The following is an 8,617-nucleotide window of genomic DNA, read 5'->3' as shown; positions in this document are numbered from 1 at the left end:
TGCTTCAGTGAGCATGGATGGGCTTTGCTGATGAGCTGAAGATCATGGCCTCAGCCAGTCAGTAGAGTTGTAGACATGCTGCAGGGAGCATATATCTTCTCCTGGTCGATAGTAACTGCCGGGATCAGCCTCTCCTAGGCTTGTCCGAGAAGAAGGTCTTCTATGTGTAGAATCTTGCCTTGGCGGCTGTAGAATTGGTGAGCTATGGTTATGGACGTCTTTTTTCTCTCTTTAGGTTTAGAAACCTATATTTATAGAAGAGGTCGTGCCTCCTTCTTAGGATTTGGAAATATTCATTATATCCTTAAATTTCCATTCTCTTAGATTTAGGAAGAATCCTTCTTGTCCAAGCTGGTTACCTGATAAATGGAAGATTTCCATTTATCTTAAGGCATGAAAAATCACTTGGCTATCCCGGTATTATTTCTCCAAGCCTCCAGGCAGGACACAGATCCCGGATCCCTGGTAAATGAGTACCCGGGTCCCCCAGAGGGAATCCTGGGCTCGGTCCCTGGACCCTGCTCCCTTCCAAGAAATGGAAAACTTTCGACAAGGAGAAACTTCCATATTTCCGAATATGGAAGAGTTTAACCTAATGAAACCGACTTCTGGACGATTATATAAGAGCTACAACGGCCCTCAAGCATGGATAGACCTTTTGGACTTGGAGATTATACTTAGGCGGCTAGGGTTAGGGTTCATACGAATATACTTGTAATCCTAGCTTGTTCTATGTAATAAAGATCTCTTCAAGTCTATATTTTCCTCAGTCTCTCTAAATCCCACAACAAATCAACTTATCCATCGTTCTGTGGTACTCTAAAGAGCCTACACGAAAATCAACTAACAGTTTGGCGCTAGAAAGAGGGGAGTAATCTAACTACGTGATGATGGCGATGGATGAGTCCTCCCTACCACACTCGCAAGAGAAAAGGAAACGACTTAAGTCATATCCGCAGGATTAGAGACATGCAGTGCAAGTCACTCAGCCACCCGGAAAAACAACCAGGAGTACTGGAGCAGTTCGATGAAAATCAAGCAGGAATCCTCTCAGACCAACGAGATAAGTTTCACAACCAAAAAGAACGAGAGAGAGTCCTGTTACCTCATCAAGATGTTCTCGTGTCACACTTCCGGTTAGCAAACGGCCTGGTCAAAAAGGATACTGGTAGATAGCCGGTTTAGCTCCAGTAACATCATCTTCCAAGCGGCTGATATACCTTGGATTTGACCCATTTTTATCCATGGTATATTATTACTTTACTATATATATATCTATGTTTTCTACTCTTCTAGGTATGTTTTCAGGTTCAGGTGCATTTCGGAGTAAAGCTATGACTTTGGAGCATTTTGGAGCATAAAGGACATTTCACCAGAGCTGACCACTTAGAGGTCGACGAGAGGAAGAATAATCGATCGATGCACATCAGTGCTGACGATCGATATCAGGAAATGCCTCGACAGATGAAGATTAATATCGATCGATGTACACAAGTACCATCGATCGATGTCGAGACACCAGACGCGACATTTTGGATTCAGCAGACTTAAAACCAAGGCCAAGCCAAATTACCAAATGCCCTGACGAGTTTTTAACCTAGTAGAATATATACTGCCTAAGTGTTTGACGGCAGAGAGAGCTTTTCTTTTCTAGACCTAGTTTTGTTACAAATTTCATTTGGAGAGAAGATCACTTGTGATTGGAACTCCTTGTTTCATTTTCTATCATCTATTCTATGAGTTTCTATTTATCTATTGATATGAATTGCTTTGCTATGTCTGAGTAGTTCAACTGTTAGATCCAGGGTTCAGATAGGTTTGTGGGATTAGCCCCAAACTATAGATCTGCCTTGTTGTGATATTCATGATAGATTTGTATTCATTGCTTGTTTTAGCCTAGCTAACTAGAACTTGATCATAGGATTGCATATTCAAGCACCCTTGTTATCCCATCCTGACATCTATCTATCATATTAGGATTGCTAGAGAGGGCTAACCGCCAATTTAGAATCTTAGTAGAGCATTTCATACTCGCGCATAGGCCTGGCTAGAACCCGTCGATCGATGTCCTCAACTGACAATCGATCGATGTTGGCAAAAGTGTATCGGTCGACGTCTTAATAGACTATCGATCGACACTCTCTTGTGTCTGCATCTAACCGGTGAGACACAAGATCTAGTCTGTTAACCAGTGGTACATGCGACAGCTGATCACTGAGTTAAGCGAATGAGCTCTAATATATCATGCATGCAACAGTTAGGCATCTATAGGAATTATAATCTCCAACACCTGAATAGTGGCCCTGCATCTAATATCATTTCCAACCTAAGTTACATTTATCATTTACTCGCTAGTTACTATTGCTATTTTATTTAAAACATTACAACCTTTAGAATTAATAAACACTAGATTTAATTGTTCCCTAGCTCCTTGTGGATTCGATCCCTAAGTACTACATCTGAACCTCTTTTGATGAGAGTAACACTCCTTAGGGTAATTTGAGTGGTATCAAATTTGGCGCCGTTGCCGGGGAGCTTTGATCGCCATTAGATTTAGTTTTATTAATTCTTATTCTTTTCTTTACCCCCTTTTCTAATAATCTTTCTTTTTTTGTCTTTTCAGGTGCATGCCCAGCGGTACCGAAGCAACAAGGAGAAAGACTTGCTGTTCTCAGACGATCCTGCTCATTTGGAACGCACCATCCGTAGAGGTCAACGTTCCACATCGCTCGACGCAACCACTTCGTCGTCGATCGATACGCACAACCAACCGTCGACCGACACCAGACCGTCATCGTCGATCGATCCCAATCGTTCGACAACGATCGATACTACACCGCGTACGTCGATCGATACCGTGTCGTCAAAAATGGTAAACATTATTATTCTAACTCAGGATGAGAACGGAAACCTGTATGACCAGGCCGGTCATCTGCGTAATGCAACAGGTCAGAAAATAGATGCTCAGGGAACTGTAATCCCTGATGCTGATGCTACAGGAGCTGCTCAACCTGTAGATGAGGACGCTCGATCGAAACCACTGGCCGACTACAATCGCCCAGATGAGTACTATTCCAACAGATCAGCGATTCGACTTCCGGAGATCCAGAAGCAGAATTTCGAGCTGAAGCCTCAATACTACACTCTCGTGTCGCAGATACCCTACTCTGGGTTACCGCACGAGCATCCTATGGACCATTTGGAACGGTTCGAGGATCTAATCGCTGCCATTCGGATGGAAGGAGTCCCGAAGATTACCTGCTGTGCAAGCTCTTCAGATACACGCTGAATGGAGAAGCGATGCACTGGCTTAGGCAGCAACCCACAGGATCTTTAACATCCTGGAGCGACATCAAGAATGCTTTCTTACGAAACTTCTTCGATGAGGCGCGCGCTGAAGAACTTCGGAACAAAATTTCCACATTCTCGCAGAAGGCTGGAGAGTCCTTCAAAGATGCGTGGATTAGATTTAGGTTTTTCCAGCGAGACTGTCCACACCACGGATTTAATGAAGTGCAGCTGCTAAGCACTTTCTTCCGAGGTCTCGCCTTACAGTATCAAATGGCTCTTGATACGGCGAGTGAAGGAAACTTCACTACTCGGAATCCGTTGGAAGCTGTGAGACTTATCGAAAACCTTGCTAACAGCAGCAGCACCAAAAACACTGACTCTGAACGGAAGAAGTCTGTAGCCTCTATCGGGAAGGAACAGATGGACGAAGTAAGAGCTAAGTTAGATGTGGTGCACGAACTTCTTAGGAAGCAAGTCTGTTCAGCTGAAGGAGAAGTAGCAGATACAGAAGGAGAAGAAGATGTGAACTACATCGGAGGTACCGGATTCCAAAAATTTGGAAACCAGGGGGAAACAGAAAATTCTTTGGAAATGGCCAAAGAAGTAACCAAAGTTCACAATTTCAAAAACCCTTCAACAACAGCAAGAGCTACTCGAACTCTTACTATCAAAATCCACCACCCCAGACTCAGGAAAGCAAGATCGAAGAAATGCTTGATCGAGTACTGTTGGGACAACAACAAATCACCGTGGATTTCAACGGTAAGATAGACTCTGCCTACAACAATCTGAACACCAAAATCGAGACCTTAGGGACTCAGGTGAGAAAACTTGAAACCCAAGTAATTCAGACGGGCGAGACGAGACTATTAAGAGGCAAGAAGCTTTCGCTAGAGAGGCAGGAGCCGACAAAGGGAAACACCACGTAAATGCCATCATAGATGATGAATTCTGGCAAGTGGTGAGAAATGAAAACCTTGAGGAAGGAGATTTCGAAATCGAAAGCTCCATGAGTCTCGGCGGATCCCAATGGTGTCGACCGATGTCGATGAACTCGCATCGATCGACAGACCATGATGAAGATCGATGGACGGATTACTCCAGTCATCGATCGACGTCGTCTGCCAATTCGACTGAATGCAATGCGGTTCGAATTCTAACTCATGAAGAATTCGCAGCTAAGCATCCTCACCCACCCTCCCCTTTCTATGAAAAAATCGATCGATCGGTTAACTCAACCATCGATCGACAGAGTGAGTCCGACGTCGATCGTCACAACACACCTCCCATCGATCGACAGGCACCTCTGACATACCGAGTGCGGTTACCCTCAATCGATAATGATTACATCAATGCACTCAGACCACCACCTAAACCATTAGCAAACCCACCCGAACCAAAACCCAACCCTTTAAATAGTTCAACAGAATCTGTTCAAGAAGAACAAGAATCTGAAGGGAGAAGGTTAAGGAAAAGAAAGGAGAAGATTCCTAAAAACCTTAAGAGGGAAGCTAACGATAAGGAGATGGATGGTTTCACTAAACGAGTCCTCAGAATCCCAATCGAAAAACCTTTTGATGAAGCTTACTTCACACACCGGTTGTGGATGTTCTTCAGAGAAACAAAGGTAACTGAGGAGGACATTAGGAGAATGTTTCATCAAGTCAGAGGAAAGATGAAACACAGGATCACATTGACGAAGAAGAGTGATCCTGGGAAGTTTGCAATACCATGCATAGTCAAGGGTGTTGAATTTCCCCATTCAATGTGTGACACAGGAGCATCGGTTAGTATCCTCCCTAGGATCATGGCAGACCAGCTTGGTTTGACCATCGAACCCTCAACAGAATCCTTCACCTTCGTGGATCTTTCAGAGAAACGATCCGGAGGCATCATAAGAGATCTGGAGGTACTGATTGGTAATGCCCTTGTCCCTGTAGATTTTCATGTCTTAGACATCGAGCTTAACTGGAACTCTTCACTTCTGCTTGGAAGATCCTTCCTAGCTACAGTAGGAGCTGTATGTGACATGAACAAAAACAAATTGTGTCTAACGCTCATAGACCCAAACATCCACTACGATCCCATCCGACCTAAGAGAAAGGTAATTAATTCTGTGGATTATGGGAAAGAACTTGGCTTCATTGGCGCATGCCATTGTGGAGCAGAGTATGAATCGGAGTACGAAACAGAGTACTCGGAATCGATCGACACCCCAACTTTCCATCGATCGATTCCAATGTGTCAATGGTGACCGATGACCACAACAACACGTCACTCGACGTAATGCACCCACTTGACCATTTCGCTTCACCTAATCATTGTTACCAACATTTTGCCTTCCAACCTCCAACCAGGAGAGGACATGATGATTATTCCATAGGCAGTTGGGCAGACAGTGGTTTCCATGAAAGTTTTGCAGTTGACACTGTAATTACTTCACCTCATGAGGAACATACCGAGGAATACGATGAGGAATACTGGAAAGAACGTGCAATAGAAATGTCTTTGCAGGATGAAAGACTTGAAACACACAAGTTCACCAACACGTTTCCAACATCGTTTGACGCTTTGCACTCCACATCGGTCGATACCCACCCTCATCCAGCAAAACAACCGCTCACATCGATCGACACACCGAAAAGAACATCGATCGATATTCGCACCGCAGCGAAAATTCAGGAGCAGGAGAATATTCCCTCCCTAACTAGGTTTACAGATACCTATATAAATCGTTTTGCACCTCCGAAACCACCTACACACATCAGAGCAAACACACAAGCAAATAAGATGAACACTCTTCCTTCTACATCAACAGAAAAATCCATGAAGAGCAATCATCTCAAGAACACAAGTTCTGCAGAAATTACTCTGCCATCGATCGATGTAACTGTATCTACATCGATCGATACTACTCTAAACCCTAATCTCTCTATTTCTAAAATGAATAATTATGCAAACATTGATTACGGTTTTCTAACACCTGATGAATTTGGTATTTTCAGGGATCCAGATGGCAACGCACGTGCAATGGATGGAAGGATTTTACAAGTGTCCAGAGAGGACATAGCAGACATCCTTCAAGTAGCCAATGGACCTGACAACCTGTTCTCACAGCAACGTGGCACTCCAGACGTCATTCTAACAGATCCTAACAACCACGCAGGAGTCGCCACAACAGAGATCAACACAGATCTATCACGCCAACCAAAAGGGCAAGCATCGATCGACGGTACAACGGAGACATCGATCGCACAGGGTAACACCAACGTCGATCGATATGGATGATCCGACGTCGATCGACAGACGCTATGAATGTGGGAGCCGCGCTTTTGACATGTATGGAGCCAGAAAGTTCACTTGGGAACAAAGGGACGAATATGGAGTCTACAGAGATGAGCGTGGACACGCACGAAGCGCAGCTGGTGAGATGATACCTGTCACAAAGGACAACATCAGGAAAATACTGGAAAGAGCATCTTTTTTTGAAGAGAGCCACATCTGTCTTCCAGAACATGCCACTTCCTTCACACTCACAAGACTGGCACCAGAACTCTACACCAAAGAAGAAATCGATGAAATGGTGTTTGGTATTTGTGGAGCTCAGGAGAAACTGGGAGAGGAGCTCAAAACACTGGTAGATGAAATACATCAGCCTTTGGATAAAGGCTACAATGAGCTTTTCAGATGTATGGCAGAAATGAGGACAGAAATTGAAAGTTTACGTCAGCAACTTGAGAAGGAAGCTATGACCTCAGCATCGATCGACGCACCAAGTGCAACATCGATCGACGTCAGTCTTCCTACAGCTAAGATCCTTGCAGAACCGCAATGTTCAACACAACACAAGGATGAATGGGAAGTCTCATACATCGACACGAGGATAAACGACGTTTACTGCCTTCTCAATAACAACGTGGACTGGCTAAGCACTAAAATCGAGCTACTACAGCAAGATCTGGACACCATTCGCAAGAAGGACCGACATCCAGCCACATCGATTGACATGTGCACCTTCACATCGCTCGACGCCAAAGTCTCAGCAATGAGATGAGAGGCTGAGGACTTACGAGGATATGCATGACCGTTTATATCACCAGTCATGATAGATTTAAACAAATTGTCTAGTCATTACTTGATGCCCAAAAGGATATTGAGAACATTACTAATCAAAGTTTTTTGCAGGAAAAATCAGCATCGATCGACAGGCTAAGAGGACCCTGGATCGATGGCAAGAAACCTGTGGAGTTACTTCCTTACACAGCAGCAGAGGTTGACAAGATCACATCCAAGATCTACACTGCTCTAGACACCATGGAGGAACGACTTGACAAACGCTGCGATGACATCTACTTTCCATTCGACAACAAAATCAGTGGACTAGACAACCACGCAGAATGGCTACAGAAAGAAGTCAAAGCCATTCAGAGGCAACTCGCAGCTCAACATCAGATATCAGCATCGATCGACAGGACAAAAGCAAAATCGATCGACGGCAACTCACCGAGATCGACCAACAAACACATAATCGCATCGATCGACGCCGAGTCTATACCAATCGGCGAGCAGCTGATACACAAGACAGTGGAGTCAATGCAAAAGGAACTGACAGATCTTTCAGCATACGCCTATGACAACATAGGCTGGCACCAGGTCAGCATTGACAACATTCAAGAAAGGCTACAGAACATCTCCAATGTACTTGGAAGATGGATGACAAATGGACAAGAAATGATGAGGCCACAAGAAGTTTCATTGCATCTTGGTCCAATGCGCAGATGAGAGAGAGATGACGTGGATGCTTGCTTTCCAACAAGCAGCTGCTTCTCCACCCAATAGCCAATCACTACCACAGTCAAGCTAAATGACTATAACAAGCGCTGAGTGGGAGGCAACCCACTATTAGGTATTTTACTTTGGTTTTATTAGCTAGCATTTAATTTCTTTCGTTTTATCTCTTTCAGATTTAGGAGAACCAAGTAGGAGGACTTGAATATCGACCGACGATGAGACGTCGACATCGTTCGACATAGGCAACCACACGACGATCGATGTAACACTTACCCATCGATCGATATATAATCCGGTCAGATGTATCTTACCTACTTGTTACATTTCGTACATCATAACACTTTCATCATAACTCCGGCTGAGTTACACTGGGACAGTGTAATTTAAGTCTGGGGAGAGATTTACTGATATAATTTATTTTATTCTTACGTAAAAAGGAATTTCAAATAAATTATGCTTAGCTATCGAAAATAGGGACTATAATCTTATATTGATTTAAACATGAATATCTAACCAATCTTTAGCACCATTTAGA

At 43.8% G+C, this 8,617-nt stretch overlaps 1 non-coding gene across 1 annotated transcript; it reads right to left on the bottom strand.

Moving 5' to 3' along the window:
- Positions 1-3,400: 3,400 nt before the first annotated feature.
- Positions 3,401-3,506, bottom strand: LOC125577549. The gene has a single exon (XR_007315959.1). It is a non-coding gene; the product is annotated as a small nucleolar RNA R71 (small nucleolar RNA).
- Positions 3,507-8,617: the final 5,111 nt, after the last annotated feature.

Source organism: Brassica napus, chromosome A8, assembly GCF_020379485.1.
Source record: "Brassica napus cultivar Da-Ae chromosome A8, Da-Ae, whole genome shotgun sequence".
NCBI classification, from domain to species: domain Eukaryota; kingdom Viridiplantae; phylum Streptophyta; class Magnoliopsida; order Brassicales; family Brassicaceae; genus Brassica; species Brassica napus.
Note: the sequence above shows the minus strand (reverse complement) of the source record. Positions and strands in the feature narration are given on the sequence as shown.